The following is a 20,238-nucleotide window of genomic DNA, read 5'->3' as shown; positions in this document are numbered from 1 at the left end:
CAGTCGGCCCCTGGTGGCGGCGGGAAGAACCGCTCACAGTGTGGATGGCGCTCTCGCGTCGCCTGCTCGTTCAGGTTGCGTGCAGCGCCACTCGTGCTGCACGCGATAAAACAACCAATACGTGTACGCTTTTGCCAGTAAGCGATTACATACTTACCCCTGCTTGCGCATTTCCTCTAGAGACGCAATAATCAGCGGCCGTTGGGGATTAATACGCTGGTTTAATTCACGAAACATCTTCGCCATGGTGAAAGCTATTCGTGTGAAACAACTTATAAACATTGCTTCGACACATTGCACTTTTCTTATTGATCAGTGGTGTCGTCTGTCGTTCCGAGAACGTCAAAGCGTGCGTTTTTTAAGGTGGCGTGGTGGTTATTTAAAGGATAAAAGTTTAATACACGAAACGGGTAAGAAGCGAGAAGACCTGTGCATACCTGTGCATACACCCTTGTAAAATTGCGCTGTGTACTTATAGGAAGAAGAAACAAACAAAAACAATAACACACTACACACGACCACTGTGCTATCGCCCATACATTACAGGGTCGTATTTTACACCCGTGAGCGCTTGTGTGATCGAATTCTTCACGTACCTTTTCGAAAATAAATACCATTTCTGGACAGTCGTTGCTTGCACTGTGTTGCTAATTTTACGTATTATTTAGAATACGTTTCTCTGGATGCAGAAGAGTCTTTTGGGGGGATTTCTCGGTAAAATTAAGCAGTTGTGAGTTTGCGCCTGTCGTGAAGCATTTCGTGTGTCATTTTCATATATCCCATTTTCAAATGCCGCAATGAATCAACTTGTCCAGAAATGTGTCTCACTCAGTATAACCAAATGACTAATATCGTCACGTCCTAACCTCTTAAGGTGGACATAAGTTTAAAGAGGGAAAATCGCGTAATATAATGCATGTCGTGCCCATATGTGTGGAGGGTGCTTGCCATGACTCCCTGGATTTTTTTATTTTTCCCACAATGCTCGCTTTAAATACAATTTTGAAAACGGCGAGCCACAATTCCCGGACAATCTCGGGCCAAAATGGGCCCTAACCAGTTTTGAAAATACTGGCGTCTACTCGCTGAAGTAGCTGCTTTTTCACCGCTACGGAACAGGACACCTAGCGTACTTTCAATTGCAAGTAATACTGATTACCAATGTTTGGCTTTTCGCGTTCCGTGCGCTCTCTTCTCGCTGCGCTTGGAACATTGTTAGAACACCAGCCGCCCCCCCCCCCCCCCCCCGAAAAAAAAAAAAACGAAATAGGCAGAAAACTTTTATCTGTGCCTTTTTTAGCCAATCCTCAAGAATTACATGCCAAGACAAAAGCGAGGTTCAGTTTACAACACCAAGTTGTTACCGGTAACCAACGGTTTCGTGACGAGACCGTTTCGTGACGAGAAATAAAATGACAATGTTTTACTACATTTGCAACAGGGCTTCATTTGCCATCTTTATGGTTCGTAAGCATATTATGGAAGAATGGAAGCACATGTCGCTGTTCTAGCGACCTTCTAGATTTTAAAGGAACGCAAACGGTCAACAGTGTGCCTGTAACAGAACATCTGTGCTCACTGTGAGGTCCCAGAAGCTCGGTTTACGCACTGTAAACCTGCTTGTCACTTTGCAAGTCTAGCTAAACATGAGATGTTGCTTGTACTGCACGCGTTAGCAATTTAATTCGCAAGTTCGCTCGCGACTAAAGCCTTAAATAAGTGATGCGACACCGTTATTCATCAAAGCTACCTTCGCAGTCGCTAAAACTTCATTTAACTAAAATTGCGTGCAAAGGACCTGTTAGAACAGTTGCATTTATATCTCTGCGCTGGTTAAGATTCAGAAATTTTATGTTGCCTTTCGAACACACAAAAAATATTGTAAGCTTTTGGAAAAAAAAAGTCGGGGCAGGTAAGTGGTGTTACAATTTCAGGGCATCCCACAAATGCAAAAATGCGTCATGCTACCAGTGAAAACGATTGAAACTGCTGTTCTAACCTGAATTCCGGAGGTCGAGGCTTCCTCATTTGTTTCTATTTATGGTTTTATTGAAGGCTCAAAGCCAGAGTCTGGAAAGGTCGAGCTTGCTACGAGCCACGGTGCATTGCGGCCGTTATGAGATTCCCGACGTGTCGCCGCTTTTTTGTCGTGGTCATGAAAGCTTATTGCTGCTTTCATGCTATACATTGAACGTTGAGGAACCGAACTACAGCATACCACTCTTATTGGCATCTATCGTGCCCACATACGGGGCGAAAAAGACACAAAGCGCGCCCACAGTGTGCATTCTTCCGGGCCGCTCAGCGGAGCATCCACACTCGCAGCGCGACGCTGTCGCCACCTACATGTCGATCTCGCAGCGAAGAGGAAGTCTAGCGTATATAAAACGTTTCGCACTCCAAGGACACCCGGAGTCTCTGGAGCTTTGCGTGTGAACTTTACGGTGAAATCCTTAAATATGTATGTTTTGAGCTCGTGCATTGTGAGGTTCAGAAAACAGGGGTCGAAAAAACGCTATTGTCCGAACCGGGAAGCGCCACTTGTGGATGGGCCGCCAGGAAAGAGAAACAGCAGTTCGGGGAGAGGGCCGGAGCAGGGCCCTGATCGAGAAAGGGCGACGCTGCGGGCGCTGGGAAAGGGAAACAGCAGTGTGAGTAACATAATAGGCCGCTGCTGCTCGTGCAATGCCAGCCGGCTTGAGGGTGAGGGCGATGGTGGCGATGGCTAGCAAGACGAAGCAGCTGCAGATAGTGCTGCCTGCAGGTGAAATGGTGACGGGCGCCGCCGCAAACTTTAGCAGTAAGTTGAACAGCATGTTAATAGACGGTCCGACTGGTCTTTCACGTTAAACCACAGCGCAAGCGGCAAGACGGCCGGACGACAGCAAGAGGACACATGAAGCGCTAACAAGTTTAGTTTCCCCCGTAAACGCCAAATGTAAACCAAACTCAAGAAAACAAAACATGAACAAAACAGACATCAAAAGTAGCAAACCAACGCCGCAATAAACTGTTATCGGCGCGTGCCCTATTAAGATTGTCTAGCTCCTGCTTCGTGAGTGGAATTGAAGCTACACTGATGCAATGCTCCCCAGAGCGCTCAATCTCGTCGCCCTGTATAATTTTCCGAGTAAGCGTGTTCACGTTTTTATGGATAACACTGCAATTTTCAAACAGCAACTACCAGCAACTTGTGTCGCATTAGGTGTCAAGATGACCATCCGCTTTATTGTTATCGCGGTGCTCCGACCGGCAGTCAATGAGGCAACTTCCGGCTTGACTCATTTACTTCTTTCCACAATTTAAGGGCAGGTCGTACACCATGCAATCCAAGAAGGGCTGCCGGTTCTTTATCTGACACAAAGATTTTGAATTTACTGAAGCGTGATTCATGCTGCAGAGGTTGGACAGCCTCTGCCGAGCAGGAAAGAACACTTTTCTGCTACGCACTATATTACTCAGCCGCAAAAACATGTGCAAAACTGCGAAGATTCGTCTACAAACGCACCGCCTTCTTACGCTGCTTGTCGTCGTTGTGAATGTCTTCTAGCAAGTGGTGGCTGTGATCAGCCAAATACGTTCAGTTGTTTCAGTTTATTATAGTGTGTCTGTTTCTTTTCACCAATGATGTACATTCACACTATTATCACGATTAAGTATGTACACTCCGCCAATTATTCATTTTTATGCAAATACAGGCTGCCACGTTTTCACGTATTGTTGTTCGCATTTTCGTCGTTCTTTTTCGGGCTTTTAGCGTTTCCCGTTTCGTAGCGGAGGGTAGGCGTAGATGGTGTGTGTGTGTGTGGGGGGGGGGGGGGGGGGGGGGGGAAGGGGGGGGGGATAGAATGTGGAAGTTCACGTTTACATTTTCTTATTTCTCTATTTTTGTATTTTCTGGCTGTTTAAACTCCCTTCGTCGAATTATTTGTTTCGCTCTTCTAACGATAAAACACGCTAACAATCCACCAAATATGTATTTTTGTCTAAACTCAGGGCGCACATGGTTGGTGAAGGAGGGAGGGGTACTCGACAAAGAGTACTCATGAAAAGTACTCATCCGCCGCAAAATTGGGGCGGATTGGGTGCATGGAGTAGCCTTAGTCCTGCTGCGGAAAAACGTGAGCCGATGATGACATTCACAATGTCAGAGTTCACGCCGTATTTATCCCCGTACTGTTAGACCAAAATTCCCCCGCATTTCCCCGAGGGGGAGAATGTGAAAGTGCGAATGCACGGTTGTCGGCCCGCTTGCGGCGCTTGCGCTCGGCCCCCGCAGCCCACCACCTCGCCGCCTTCTCTTCCATCTCTTCCATCGGGTTTGTAGTATCACGTGTACACCACGCAGTTATCAAGCCGCTATAACGCCGCTGAGTCGCCAACGCACGCCGCTGACGACGTAGTTTGAATGCGTTAAAGATATAAGGCGCGTTACTAACACTGATATCAGCGTTGCGTCCGTGGCTTAGTCGGTAGAGCGTCGCGCTGTGGCCGCGAAGTCCTCGGATCGAAACCTGCCGCCGGATGCTGTTTTTTTTTATATATAGAGAGGAGGACTGCGGACGCCGCCGCCGGCGGTGGAAGGTTTGGGGTCGCTTATAAAGTGCATTCGCACTTAATAAACAGACTTAGCCAGGGGCTCGGAACAGCTGGTTGCAAAGGCATGCCAGCGTTCTTTGTACAGGGGGAAGGCGAATTCTGCCTGTATTCCAGTGGTGCCTTGGGAAGGCCAGCATTGTTGACTAGATCCCCCCATGAGCTGCATGCCTACGAAGAGCGGAGCAGCTCCACACTACGGGAGGTTTAAATCTGCTTACTTGCGAAATAAATGACGATTTTGACTGCGTCCCGGTCGGACACAAGGCAGCAGAAATATAGCGTTTCAAGTTTACTTTTAAAGACGATAGTTTTTCTTGGGCTCCTTAAACCCAGAAATTTCGGTCTGTCTGTATGTCTGTCTGTCTGTCTGTCCGTCTGTCTGTCTGTGACTCGATTCAGCCACCCGGCCAAAGTAAAACAATGCCTGTGCAATAGTCTTATATAGTCACAGCTAAATCTACCCGTCTAAGTCCGGTGTAATGTTCATACTTGTCAACATTGTTGAAGAAGAACAAGACACTGCGCAAATATAAGACAACAAATTAGTACAGAAGTGAAATTTGCTGTGTTCCTTTATAAAAAATCATACATGCTTGAATTTTGCGAAATAAATACTTCCTCAACTGCAAAAAAAAATTCACCCCGCCGTCGCCTGCTGTCGCCCGCGCCACTATAGCTTCTGGCGCCATTTTAAGAAATCAACCGGCAACAGTTACGAAAGGTTCCACTAGATAGGTTCCACGTTCTGCTTGCAGCGCACGTGGAGAAGGGAAACGCGGTTCTATAAACGTTGAAGTAGGGCGCCTTGATTCACGCGCGTCTTCGCTGTACGGCAGCGTTGGCATCGAGACACCCGGTTTGGAGCAGTGGAACGCGGGAAATTTAAAATGATTTAAGCAAACCTTTGGCGTCTTTACCTTGGGATGAGCGCGACGCAAGAGGAAAAACATGAGAGGTGAGCGGTATAGCGAAGGGAGGCATTTACTAGGCAAAAGTCGATAAAGACTATCGTCTTTTGATGGCATTTGCAACGAAAGGAGCAGATACGCGGCCAATTTTTAAGTGCAATGCACTTCTTAAGCGACCCTGAACCTGCGTCCACCGGCGATGTCCGCGCACGTGGAGATGGGCGCGCGCAGCCTGGCCGCTGACATGGCACATACCCACGTGGGGGATTGGCCAGGAATCTCCTCGTCTTCCTTGGCAACGGGGGGAGATGGGCGCGCGCTGCCTGGCCGCTGACATGGCACATACCCACGTGGGGGATTGGCCAAGAATCGGGCGTGAGAAGGGCTAATGCACCTGCTTAAAGGAGTACTGACAAAAAATTTCAAAGCTGAGATCCGCTCTAGCAATCAAGTACAACGACAACACAAATAGGTCTCTGTGAATAAATGCATCTTTCTTTCTTTGTAGTTGTGTGTGTGTGTGTGTGTGTGTGTGATCTCTCTTTCGCGAACATTACCGAACCGCGCAAATTCAGCTCGTGCATTCGCACTTTCACATTCTTCCCCTCGGGGAAATGCGGGGAATTTTTTTAGATGCGAAGCATCTCGTGGTCGGGGCTATGTCCCTCCCTTGTTGTCGTTGCGCCGTCCACACCCCCACTGCGGATGCTCAGCGACAGTGCTGCCGGTGTCTTCCTTGGTCGGCACGAGACGAGCACGCTTCACGCGCCTTCGACGTTTCATCGTCGTCGGCGGCGGCGTGCGCCGGCGAGTCTCAGCGTGCCGTGATTATAAGCATTCCACAACCACCCGGAGAACGTGCATCGACCTCATCTTCAGCAACTTTAGGGTTCCTCCACTACAACAGCCCTTGACTTTACATTTCACAGACCATAAGGCGGTCATAATCAAAGCGGAACGGCAAACACAGCTTGACGTCACCTGTTGAACATGATGATTATAATGCCTAAATAAAGACAAACTCATACCACGCACAACGTATTTCTCTCTCTCTCTCTCTCTCTCTCTCTCTCTCTCTCTCTCTCTCTCTCTCTCTCTCTCTCTCTCTCTCTTTAATTCCTCTCCACTCTTACACTCTCCCCCTCCAATAAAATTACACCATCTTCCCGTAGGATCCTTATGGTCGAGCTTGTCCTTGTTGTTGCGCCGTCCACACCTCTACTGCGCATGCGCGTCTCTCCTCCATTCTCCTCCTCACAGCCATTTAAACCAGGTGTGCACACGCGCTGCGCGCTACTCCACTGCGCATGCGCGTCTCTCCTCCATGCTCCTCCTCACCCTACCCACGCGTCTCCTTACCCTAACACCACACACCTGCTCTACTCACACTACTTACTTCAACTCTACTTACACACCAACTAACCCCCACTGCTGCTTCGCATCCTCCTCACGGTTCCCCCCACGGGAAGATGGGGAAATTTTTTCAGGGTAGCAATCAAATCGTAATTATTGCTTTGTCTAATAGAAACACAAAGGGGCAGTACATGGCTTTCTTATAACAGAGCCAAACACACTGCATTCACCGAATCCTCAGCAGAGAAGCCTATACACCGTTTACACAGCGGCGGCCTGGGTGCAATGTTGGACGATGAACGTCAGTCGGCATTGCTGACCTTCTACAACGCGTTTCTCGTCGTGGCCTTCCATGGGGCCGAGAGACATCGGCGAGCGCCGGAGTGGCTTTGTGGGCGAATTGTGCAATTGTTTTCGAGTGTTGCTGTGCGTGGGCACTTATTGGACCACTACATATTGTATGGCAACCTTCGGAGACTAGTTAGTGCCGAAAAATGACCCACAAAGCTTCTTAAAGCGATGTTATAACTGGCGCCCATCGCCAAACTCCTGCTCACGTGTTGCATGGCCATCTGACGGCATTTATTTCTATTCCCACGTACACCGCAGCCATGAATACCATTGTTCGGCACCCTGCAGCCCGCGGGGAAGTATTTTGCGGCCTCCGGCACGACTCCAGAACCCCCTCCCCTTGTCACTTCCTGTCTGAAGGTTGGTATTCCAATTTTAACCCCTCCAATGAGGTTCGACAGGAACAAAATTAAGTTTAATTTTACTCTTGGCTCATAATCCTGCTTTTTCACACACCGCAGTTGCTTTCTTGAGGAAAACGTCAACAATGACTCTACGTAGCCGCCGCGGCGCCGCCTTGTGCTCCACTCCCATCGCCGACCAGTGACGGGCCGCATCTCGTCTCGAAATAATGCATCCTTGGCCAGGCTCTTTGGCTGGCAGGAAACTTCTCCGGACTGCACGGAGCCTGCCTGTCCGCCATCGTTTATGGGCGAAGCCCCTCAGGGACCTCGGGCTGTCGCCGTCTCATGTCGCCTTCTCATGTCGTCGAAGTCTCATGTCGTCGTAGTATCATGCAGTCATGGAGCAGAAACGCCTGGACACTCATTTTCCAACGCTTCGCGCTAGAACGTTTCGCGATTCAAAGATACGAGGCTTACAGCTAAGCTGTATACCTCTACCCGCCAACACTTTCATCACTGTGGGAAAAAACACCAAGGCGTTAAGAATACTCCTATACACAGCATGTTTCGCCTCTCCCCAGGTTTCACGTTAGTGGAGATAGCCAGGGTTTCTTTTGGTATCATCAAATGTCGCCAAATGTCGCCATACATGAACGCACACACGCAGGCATGCCCACACACACAGACACATACACACGTAGACAAACAGACGCACGCGCACACACAAACTAGTGTTGCGGAAGGGGTAGCCATATTCTATTCTAATTTCTCTCCGAGGAATTAAATCTGCCCCAATTTATTTCTTGCGATTCCGTGTAATGCGAAAATTTTGCACATTCTCAACCCGGGAATGGCAGGGAAGTTCAATACCCATCCTTTAATTTCTCAATATAGAAATGAATTTTTGGTCCCTGTAGTGGCTTACGAACGCAACATAACCCTGACATTATCAGACGCGTTGAGAGCTACAAATATACGTATGTACTTATGTCGCCAAAGTCCAGGGATGGCAGCTGACGTCTCGTGACATTATGCTGTCATCTTGTGCAGAAAAATATATATAAAGAAGCTATAGTGGCAACGATGCTATCTCTTGTGGTGTGAGAATGCGCGAGCATCGCTGCTTATTGAGTAATGTCACTAATGCTTTTAGAGTTATGTTGCTAGATTTATTGTCGTAAGTTTTTTGCTGGAAGCGTTTAGAGTTGATAAGTGCATGATGACCCAAAACATTCGACACCGCTAACAAATCGTAATTCGTCCTTTTCTTCATTTTTTCCGTTGTATCCGTTATGACCAAGAGCCTTCGCCAGTCGGAAAGCTTATCGTTCAGCATAAATACGTACCAAGCAACGCCAAAGTTATTGTACGTCAAGCTGCGGGTACCGGCTGAAGAGTTTAAGACCTGAAATTGTAACATGGCATGCCCGCGTACACCCCTTCCCACCAGCCGTTCGGCTGGCTACAGTTCGACGTTTTCAGACCGGCCACCCCTTGCCCAATAAAGTTTCATAATACATAATCAGTATTCTTTGTTGAGTCCCAGCTCGCGTACCAGTCAGACCGGCGCACACTGGCCTTCGCAGCCAATGCAGACGTCCGGCCAACGCATACCCGCGGGCCGACACATACCCGCTTTCGAAGCCAATGCATACCTAGGTTCGCAGCTGATTGAAATTCAGCGCCCACGTTTCTGGCGTCACGCATATGCGGGGACAGCGCGTTTTTCGACACCTGAGCCACGCAATGCTTGAGCGAGGCTCACCCCTGAAATGCGTGCCACCATTCCCACTACACCGCATGGCAGCAGTTCTCGCCACACACCTGATAGCATACGTTCTGAGCGCGAAACGAAACTTGTAAGCTTTAAATTAAACGCGAACTCTGCAATGTTGGAGCGTGAAGGGGTGACGAGTGATATCGCGGCCCAGTTGTGTCAACGTCGTTTAGTAACGCGAACGCAAAGGAATGTGGGTGTGTGACCTTGTCATAACCGCTCCGAGTTCGCTGAAATGTCGTATTTTATTTTGGCACATTGCGTATGTTTTATCTTAGGCTGACAACTGGCATTGAAAAAATTGCTCATGTATGCTACCCAGTAAGATGAGGCCCACGGGAGGAGAGGTTGTAATCTCCATGGCGGGGAAAGGCGGCCGCGCTCGCTGATCAGGGTTCTGGCGATTGCGCGTCCGCGGAATACGATGGCGCTCGCACGGACAAGTCACTTTCGCGCACCTTAGCTGCCAGAAACATTTTACTTGTCTAGAGCTTCTCTTTCAAAAGACGGATTCACTAGGAGTCACCATTTTCACCCACGAGTTCACAGCAGCCACCGAAAAACTAAAGGCCGCTTGGGTTGCAGTGATAGTGATCCTGTCAAGAATGTGTGAATCGGAGAAAACAATCATGAGATCACTATCTGCGATCTTAGCCCACTAACAAGATAACTAAGAAGTTCAAGCCCGTATAGACACCCTCATCGACAAATACATCACTGTAAAAGAAATGTGCGTGCAAGCAACCCAGGAAGTGGAACGTCTACGAGGACACGTGACTAGATTGCAGGTGCCCGACATGCAGGTGCCAGACAGGTACCCGACAATTCAAAGGGGCCTGGCAAAGGGGCTGGACAAAATTCTCGCTAGGCTTACGTGAAAGGGGTGTAGATAAACTTAGGTGACGCGCTATGCCTACTATTCATGGCAAACACTTAACCACAGGTATATTTATTTTTAAATTTGCTTCTTAGTTGTGCAGAACATGCTAACTATACTAGAAGGAAACCTTGGAAGCTGCGCACAATCATCTAAAACATTACAAAATTATCAAAACACGATATTTCCTTTTTGCAACAACTGTACTTCTTTGACAACAAAGCAATCGGATACCCTCTCAAGCATAAATTTACTGCTCACAATTTCAAGCTTAAAGCCGTCGCTATTATCCATGGCGAAGCAATATGCGTCTTCCCCTTAAGGGTAACCCAAACTGTTGTAATCACAAAACTACAGTGGCAAGGCAGCACTTTCCACGCCATCAACTGCTACATTCCCCCTAAGGAAGACCAAGTCGATGTATGAGGTAGCATAAAATTATTTCGCCTACCCCACGCACGTAAGCACTCTCATCATAGGATATTTTAATTCAAAAAATCGTGTTTGGGGTGTTAAACCCTTAAGGATAAAGAAATATGTTACTCGATTTCATTAACAAGTTTAACTAACATTCCTACCTTCCAAACAAATATCGGGACAAGATTGATGGACCTAACATAAGTATCCCAGAAATTGGAACCTGAAGTTCAAAGTTGGGAAGTTTTAGGAGAGTTTAACAATAGTGACCACCGTTATATTGAAACTGATCTTTTTAGATCATGGAGTCAGACAACAAAAAGGCTAATGACATGGGTGAACGAAAACAATTCGAAGACAACAGGTGACTACAGACATGAAACTCCAAAGGATGAAGTAACCAACGCAAATGAGCTCGAACATATAGTCAATTACTTGCACCGACAAATTTCTCGAATACCATACACTACTCAAAAAGCGTGAATAATGACGGCAGGGAAAGAAAGCCGTGGTTGAAGACGGAACTATATATCGAAAGAAAACAATTTCGAGCAAAGCGGAGGAGATAGTCGGTATCGGAGGAGATAAGCAGTCGGTGTGCTTAAGGAGAATTGGAACAAGTGCTATAATGAAGCGCTAAAATGCAACAATATAAATTCAGGCAGAGAAAACGCCTGAAAAGGACTATGCGCTAGTGCAAAAAATAAAAACACTTTTACTCTTCCATACAGGCCGGGCACCAACAAAATCAAGAAACTGACTATATTCAAGAAACCGACTCAAGAAACCGACTAAATAGCACACCGGTAGACTTAAAGGAGCCATGAAGAGAAAATACAACTTCGTGTAATTTGAAAGTACTAGGATTCAGTATCTCACTCAGCTTCATGACAGCACCAAAAGATGTTTTTTAACGAAAAAAAAACGAGAAGTATTTAAAAACTTTCAAATTTTGCGCCACAGTGACGTGTTATGAGCAAGAATGACGTCATACGGGCCAAAAATAAAACATGATTTTCAGTGCGTTAACTGCACGTTAGCATTCAAGTGTTGGGGTCATATGGATCTAGAGGCCTCATTACAGACGTCCAGTCATGTGTCGTCGCTACAGGTCAGTTAGGCGGCCGCCAATCGCACAAACAAGGTTCCGTGACGTCATAGAAAAGTTGCGGGAAATTGGCTAGGGGGTCGCGACTGCTTCACACGTTTTCTTTAATATCTCCGTTATTTGTTCGAAGATTGCGATGATATTGGTATCATTGTTATCGCGACTAAGCAGTCTTTCTAATAAACCCAACTTGTATTTTGTCTTCATGGCTCCTTTAACAGAACAAGGCGACTTTACAAAAAAAAAAAAAAACCAAACACCAACACGAAGAGCGCTTGACAACATCCTAGCTCACAGCGGACCGGCCGAATTCAAACTACTCCCGAAGTATTGCGGTGCAGCAACATTTGATGCCCTCCGAATTTGCAGTCGCCAAAATCTCAGAGGCGCCTATATGGGTTGTGCCTTGTCTGCAGGTGTGGTTATCGATTCCTGGAATCGGTCAAGAAATCCCACACGTCGTCTTCGATCTTAAAACAACTTTCGCTATTTTACATCAGTGAAATGTAGAGGGAGGCGTCGCGAGTTTTCGTTGACGGATCGGTCACGGCGTCTTAGTCGGCAGCAGCAGTGGTTATGCCTGGGAAGGAACTCATCTAACGTTTCCGAATTGCTCACAGGACGTCGTCCTGTGGGGTTGTCCCGAGACTCCAGATTATTTGCTTAGCGCTTGTCCAAAGCACCCTAGTGAGCGAAAGAACCTCGAGGCAGCATTGCTACGCTTGGACACTCGCCCTCTGCCCGAACACAAGATTTTTGGCATGTGGGAAGCAAAGCCTTAGCTTAAAGCTCTGCTTACATTTCTTAGTGCCTCCTCTGGATTCTCGGCTCTTGGTTGCGAAAAAATTTAGCAGCCTGCGAAATAATGTCTTAATGTGTTTTTTGTATTGACGATGATCACGTGCTGAAAAGTGGACTGTAATCGTCTCATTCAGGGGCCCGTTTTAGGTGAGGCGTTACGGCTTAGTTCATTTGTCGATTTCATTGTCACTTACCATACCTTCCACATTCATTCCTTTCTCTTTTTATCCCCGGTAGCCCCTCCCAGTGGGAAGTAGCAGGCCCAAGATCACTTTCTCAGGCCGACCTCCTCTCCTTTTAAATAAACATTTACTCTCTCTTCCTCTTTCTTACAACAACAAGACAAGACAATGTTAAAACGCCTTTAATACGAGCACTTATTGCGTAAAACATTCTTCCTTAATATTTTTATGCATCCTTAAGACCGTTTTCCGAGAGGCTGAATAATATCCAGGGTAATTATATCCAGAGTAAAATAGAGCGATATATAAAGGTTTTTTTGCCGGGCATATACGCTGAGTCACGTTCCCTATTTTCCAGTTCTTAGAAAGCTCACCTGTGTAGAATGATTGCTGAAATATTTCTGTTAATATGATAGAGGAATAAACAGCGGTGCTTTTCAAATATTTCTGGTAATGTCATCAAAGCCAAAAAATGAGGAATTATTTAGTCCAGCGATAAGTTCAGTGATGCGGGACCCATTAATTTGCACTGAAGGCACATCTGCGCTATTGAGCCGACATCCCCACACGCACCCCACATCGTGGCGCTGCTTTCTTCAATCGATGTGAAAGGTTACGCCAGTACGGTTACACTGCCAGCTGCCTTGTCGGCGCCCGCGCCTTCTTTCTTAATACAGCCCATTTTCTTCGCTCGCTAAAAGGAAGCACTCGTCTGCATAATCGGCTGCTCTTGGACGGTCTGTCTGAGCGGCAACACTTTGTTCATAGCCCAAGTGTAGCTTCGGCGCGTTCAAATCTGCAATCAATCAATCAATCAATCCATCTGTTACGAAATACACAACGCACAACATTCCTTTATCTAGGAAGCTTGTGGCTCAGGTTATCGGTAAGTAGAGGCAACAAAAACACAAGCAAACTTCGTTACCGTGCTGATCGGCAGCACCGCAACGGTTTATCAGGCGAAACAGTTCGCTGTCACCGATGCGTCACAGCACCGAGCGTCACGGCCTTCTTTTTGGGTTGTCACAGCATAAACTTTGTGTACCAACAGCAGGCGATACTGTGGCGGTGGTAATCGCCGTAAAAGCGATAACTTAAAGTGCAGCTGCAAATTAACAATAGAACGGAGGGCTCCAAATTGTGTTACTAACAGCTATAAAAAGAAAATAGATAGGGAGAAACATTGTGTGGAGTTTCTCAGTTCGGCGCTCGCATTCGGATTAATTTCTCAGCATCGCCACGCGGTTTACGCTAAAGCTCAATTAAATGGTGTAGTTCGCTAGCGTTTGCTTTCGTCATTTTTATTAAAATATTTGCACAGTGCTTTTACATATTCCTAAACAATACCAAATATCTTGGTGTCGATTTGTTTAGGCTGAGCGTTAAATTACTCAATATTTTGTCACAGCTACACGAGCGCACGCCACTGATTACTGGCGTTTTATCTAAATGACACAAAGGGGCCAATTCACGGATAATTCGCGCAGTCCAAAACGGGTCCCTTGTCCGGATGCGCGTGGTGGCATGATTATAGCCAGCAGGGCACGGCAGCTTCAAGGCCCAGGCGAACTGTTTGTGACGTTGCGGCACGTGACCGCCGCGTCATCCTGACGTCACGATCCTTCTCCGGCAGAACTGGCTGACCGCCCGCCGCAATATTGTTGTTCCTAGGGGCGCTTGTTCCAAAGGCTAACAACTGTAATAACAGGCAAAGGCCTCAGAGTGTTTCCTGCGATCAGTGTTCTGGTTTCACAGATGAGGTGTTGGCTAGTTGCTAAATTAATTAACATTAGGGCTAAAGTTCACCTCCGGTGATGTGGAAGTGACCAGTGCCAACGGTGCCGACCACTGGCGCCCCAGGGAGGGCAGAAACAGAGACTGGTGACTGCAGGGGTGAGTGTGAATGGAGACTTTCTTACCGCATTGGGCCTACGCCTTCGTACTCATTGCGATGTCCTGTAAACGTGCGCGCGAAGACGCCACAAATCTTCTGGAAATAAGCGACTACAACGACGGGTCACCGTCCCCGTCGTCACTGAGCTGAACCCTCGTGCACTTCTCCGCGAGTTAATCGGGCTGGTATGGTGACACCCCTCTTGAACGCATCGAGAACGTCCACCCGGGGCTCATTGTGGGCGACAAATACTCGGCTAAACACTCGAGCAGTGTTTTGTTTTACCTGAGCTGTGTTTCGTGCGGACAAGCTGCTTGTTGGGGCCCAGCGGAACTTTGCCTTAACTGTAGGCGTACGACGTAAACATTGTGCAAAAATAAGAAAATGTCTTTTGCTTGTCAGACGGAAAACAAGCGCTAAATAAAAACACAGGACGAGGAGTGGACGTGACAAGCGGTCGTCCTGTGTTTTTATTCAGCGCTTGTTTTCCGTCTGACGATGAACCAACACGCCCAAACCTTTTCCCGTCTTTTGTTTGGTTCCGCCGCTGTGTTACCGTGCCAACACATGCAACGTACGTGCCGCATTCTGGAGTGCTTTTTTGCCCGCTTCGTTTATTCCCCGCCGGCAGCAAGCGCAAAAATCTCCCCAGGCTTGCGCGCTTCAATGCTGTCGAGCTATCACTTTTCGCGAAAGCAGATTTTCACTCTGCCTAAGGCCTTACGTCAACCGCGGTTTCAAAGCAGCGCTTGCCATCTTCTCAACGAAGTCATCTCAGTGATTTGTTAACGGCACGGAACGACTGGAACCGTACCCGCCGCGGTGGCTCAGTGGCTAAGGCGTTGCGCTGCTGAGCACGAGGTCGCGGGTTCAATTTCCGGCCGCGGCGTCCGCTTTTCTGGTGGAGGCGAAAAGCAAAATCGCCCGTGTGTTCGAGATTTCGGCGCACGTTAAAGATCCCCATGTGGAAAAAAATAATCCGGAGCCCTCCACTACGGCGAGCGTTATCCCCTGCATTGCGTCGGCGCGTTAAACCCTACAGTCAGTCAATCAATGACTGGAACCGCGGCGACAGTTAAGTTACCAGGAGGGGAGAACGAGGTCGCGGGTTCGATTCCCGGTCGCGGTGGCCGCTTTTCTGATGGAGGCGAAAAGCAAAAGCTCCCGTGTGTACGAGATTTCGGCGCACGTTAAAGATCCCCAGGTGGTCGAAATTAATCCGGAGCCCTCCACTACGGCGCGCCTCATCGCCCGCGTTGCGTCGGCGCGTTAAACCCTACAATCATCAAGTTACCAGAAGGGGTGGGGGGGGGGGGGGGGTGAAAAATACGAACACAGCCTCCGACGCATGCCGCACCATCTGGCTGCACTGTTAGTAAACTGCGCGCATGCGTAGTTCTGTCAGAGCGTTGGAGATCGTGGCCTACTTAGGGGAAATGCTTGATGAAGAAGCGACGCCGGTCGTTTACTTGGAGGCATCTTTTTTCGCTCTTTCGCTACTGAGCACCATATTATCTACTAAATTCGGGTGCCAAGCGCGCAGCAGGCTGATTACAGCTAGCATGATGCCCTTCAACGATCATCCTTCTCAGTGGCGACGTAGCGTGAAAAGGCGCCTCGAAATAGACGACCGGCGTCGCTTCTTGATTACGCATTTCATATAAAGGTAGGCTGCACTCTCAAACGCTCTCGAAGAAGTGCGCATGCGCGCAGTTTACTGAATTTGCAGCCAGATGGTGCAGCATGATTCCGAGGCTGTACGCTCCGATGTTCGCATTTATTTTGATCCCCCCTGGACATTCAAACACAGTGCCACAAAAACGCAAGGAATGGTGTGTTATTGGGTAAGTGGAAAATAAAGCAGGCTGTTTTAAAGCTAGGGAAAAAGAAACTAAAGTGTATTTTTGATTGTAGGGTTTAACGCGCCGACGCAACGCAGGCGATGAGGCGCGCCTTAGTGGAAGGCTCAGGATTAATTTTGACCACCTGGGGATCTTTGACGTGCGCCGAAATATCGTACACACGGGCGTTTTTGCTTTTCGCCTCGCATCAGAAAAGCGGCCGCCGCTGCCGGGAATTGAACCCACGACCTCGTGCTGAAGGGTATTTGCGCCCAAACGGTTGTGCCTACTATTCTGCAGGCCAAGCTGGCAGTAAACATTGTTAGTATTCTGAGGGAAACCCGTTAAAGACTCTTATTTTATTATTTTGCCATTATTTCAAATGATAGGTGGTTTGAAAAGCGTGGAAGTGTTTTTGAGCGTGCATATGGAAACATCGCCTTCGGGGTGAACCGGTGCACCGATCGTCAGCTACAGTTTAACAAAACTTGTTGCTGAGCGAGTTGGTTCACACTTGAAGATAAAAGAAAACGTTAAACAGTCGTTTAACAGTGGCGTTAAACAGTCGTGGACGAAGACAAGACAGAAGGACGAAGACAAGCCACCCGTATCTGTCGTATCTTGTCCTCGCCAAAGCCCCATAGACCTGCTACAGTAGGCTGCAGCGAGCTCGACCGGCCTGCCGGAGGCCGGTCGGCGTCGTCCCGTCCGAGCGAAGGCAGGGATCGAGCATCTTGGACGGGTGCAACCGCAGCACGCCCGCTTCTGTTGAGCCGACATTCGTGTTCTCCAGTTTGGGGTTGATCACCTGAAGGAACAATCCGCGCCAACGATAATGTGCATGTTCCTCGTTCTGTGTGTCACCGCCACCGTGCAGGGGCGCGCATTTCCAAAATGCCGCAACCACGCGCAGCAGCCCGCACACGCACACAAGTGACATTCGCCAGCGGCATGAGGGAAGAATGGATCGACCGAGTCTATTGTAGAAGCATCCTTCGCCCTGCAGCCAACATTTCTGGGGGTCGCATTGTCCGCCTGGTCGCCCGTTTCCTTTTAAGCGCGCCCCGAAGACTTCTAGTAGTGTTCTGACTAGTGGAGCAGCCGCCTCGTGCGCCTTAGCGGCGCCAACGGGAGCGCCTTATGCCAACAGCCGAACTAATTTGCGGCTTCGACGGAAGCGTCTGGTGTCCGTGCCGCCGCACAAAAATGCTTCCAAAAACATTTTGTGGGGGACGAATACGGAACGACAAGAACTTGAAGCTTCGCCTCACGTCGATTGCCAGCCATGCGTGCTTTTCGTGAATGTTTACAGAGGGGCTAGCGTAGGCCAACTCTTTATTTTGTAGATGATGAAAACTCGTAGATTCAATAACGGCAATCCTTTTAATACGGGTCGTCATGTACCTTAACAACTCCGTAACACCCTCAGCCGTCACTCCACTACATTTTCTTACTTTGACTTTAGCACTTCGCTATTTTGAATCGGAGGCTAGATAGATTTGCGTTCCAACCATCATCGCCGTTAGATGGAGGGATGTTTGAATATTTTGGATATGAAACTCGTACAATTAAGTGATACCAACACCACAAAGAAAACCGGCGGCATTGTATGTGTGGTGAGCCTCCAGAGAAAACACGCCGAGAGGAGTGCGGCACAGCCGAGCACTCCCGCAGGAAGTCCAGCTATGACGTATGCCCAGCAGGTTTTGATTAGTGTGCGCTCTTCGCCATGGGGATTGGGCCGCTTTTGCCTGCATTTGTACAGCTGATATTGCAGGTACTCTAACAATATTTCGTGCGCAGGAACTGCTCAGACCGCACTCGCAGCGGCTCAACCTTCGTTTTAATTCTAAAGCCACTTCCCTTTTCCTTTCCCTGCTTCCCGGGCGCCCCCGAAAGAGCATAGAAATAATATACTGCCCGAAAGGACGGCGGCGGCGCTGCAATTTCCGGACGTTGCTGTCGCTGCACCTGGTGTACAGTACGGAAACGTGGGCGCGGTGAGTGCGCGGAATTTGTGGCTGCGCAGTAGAAAAAGAAATACTGGTAAGAGAGGACACTCCCATAGAGCCATGCGGCCGAGCTGACTGTAGCGCACCGAGCAGGTGGTCAGACAACTGTTCACTTTCGGGTTCGGTTTCGCGGACGCTGATTTTAACGTGTAAATGGAATGGCTGGAAAGCGCTGCTCGCGGCGACGGGCATCGTTACGGTGTTCAGACGCTTTCATGCATTGGTCCCGCATACTTTTAAAAGATTTTTTTTTTTTTCAAATGTGCAATCGCAGTTTACAGTACTGTTTACATGTGGTTATCAATTCTGTCGTGTTCTCACACGTTTTCAAGCCACATAAAATAGACAACTCATAAATGAATTAATATTTATTGCACGCACTAAACGGAACGAGTTCAAATTGTCATCACTCTTTGTACTACACATAATAAACTGTGGGTGACGCACCACAACAGGCACAATACACAGTAATGAGGAAAACACGTTTCTATGAATGAGAAAAAAAAATGCACAAGTAAGAGTACCACAACCACACAAAGGATTTATCCTCTATGGTGATTGAAAACACAGAGAATCCGGATGAATCAGGCATCTGCAGTGTTACTTGTATCTACGACACCCTCAAACTGTATGCGCTCTTGCCGTCATACCAAAATATCAACCATAACAAACTCTATACACTGGGATAATTGCGAGCGTTTACGACCACAATTTCTGCGCATAATTCTTTTTTCCTGCGGCAGTTTCTCCAGTTAGGATGTGAAAGAAGGGAAACACTTGCGCCCGTTTACCAAGAAGGCTTTGATGGGCTCGCCTATTCGATGAGTTCCAATGAGGTCTATTGCCTCTCGGCAACTTCTAATCAGTAGCAGTAATTGCACAGAAATCACGTTTCTGTGAAAATGTACGCGAAGAAACGTTAAGAGGAAAAAAATCAAGTTCCTATTGGTTCCTGGCAAGGGTGCAATTACCCAAGAAGCCGCGTTAGCTTCCCAAAGCGTTGCTTTTACATTAAAGGCAATGGGTCAGGCAGGGATATTTTAGGCATGCGTACGTAGTCAAAGGACAGGTTCCAGGCTCGATCAAGGCACACAAATTCACATCTTCCGCAGCCACAGTACTGTTTACAGATGGTTATGAATTCTGTTATGAATTCTGTAGATGGTTTACAACCACAGTACTGTTTACAGATGGTTATGAATTCTGTCGTGTGTTCGCATGTTGTCAAGCCACATAAGAGACACCTCATAAATGAATAAATATTGATTGCATGGCACTAAACGGAACAACAAGTTCAAATTGTCACCACGTATTGTAATACACATAATAAACAGTGGGTAATACACCACAACAGGCCCAATACACTGTAGTGACGAAAAACACGTTTCAGAAACAGGAAAGCAGTTTTGGGCTGCTGATGTACGAGACAAGGGCTACACACTACAGAGCCCCATAAGGTAGTGCGACAACATTTGAGGGACCACGCACCATAGTTTTGCCATTTCGAACACCCAGCCGAGAACAATTTCAACAGTTGCGCGCACAAATGCCAAATTCAACTTGACATTACTATGCTTTATTGTTCACAACCAGGCACCAGGCAGTGAGGAATGCTACTTCACACTTCACATTACAAATGTTTCACAATCCACCATGTGCTATGACAGAGATTAAAAATGTTTGTGCCGTCTATATGATCGCGGATTACACCGCATGTGTGCATACAACATGGCATTATAATTTGTATCTGCGTGATTACAACAAGAACAATAAC

At 47.8% G+C, this 20,238-nt stretch overlaps 1 protein-coding gene across 4 annotated transcripts in view; it reads left to right on the top strand.

Moving 5' to 3' along the window:
* The window catches only part of LOC144176027 (thyrotropin-releasing hormone receptor-like), a 76,865-nt gene that overhangs the window by 42,462 nt on the left and 14,165 nt on the right, over nt 1–20,238 (top strand). Inside the window, exon 1 of one of the 4 annotated variants that reach the window (XM_077705132.1) lies at nt 14,317–14,610. The exons of 2 other annotated variants lie outside the window; for them this stretch is intronic. The gene's annotated coding sequence lies outside the window, so the exon portion shown is untranslated. Of the gene's footprint in view, nt 1–14,316; nt 14,611–18,429; nt 18,453–20,238 lie in introns of those variants that run through there. One more of the 4 variants, XM_077705135.1, reaches the window with a different exon arrangement.

Source organism: Haemaphysalis longicornis, unplaced genomic scaffold (genome assembly GCF_048455015.1).
Source record: "Haemaphysalis longicornis isolate Haplotype H1 unplaced genomic scaffold, Haemaphysalis longicornis Haplotype H1 scaffold_3, whole genome shotgun sequence".
Classification (NCBI taxonomy): domain Eukaryota; kingdom Metazoa; phylum Arthropoda; class Arachnida; order Ixodida; family Ixodidae; genus Haemaphysalis; species Haemaphysalis longicornis.
Note: the sequence above shows the minus strand (reverse complement) of the source record. Positions and strands in the feature narration are given on the sequence as shown.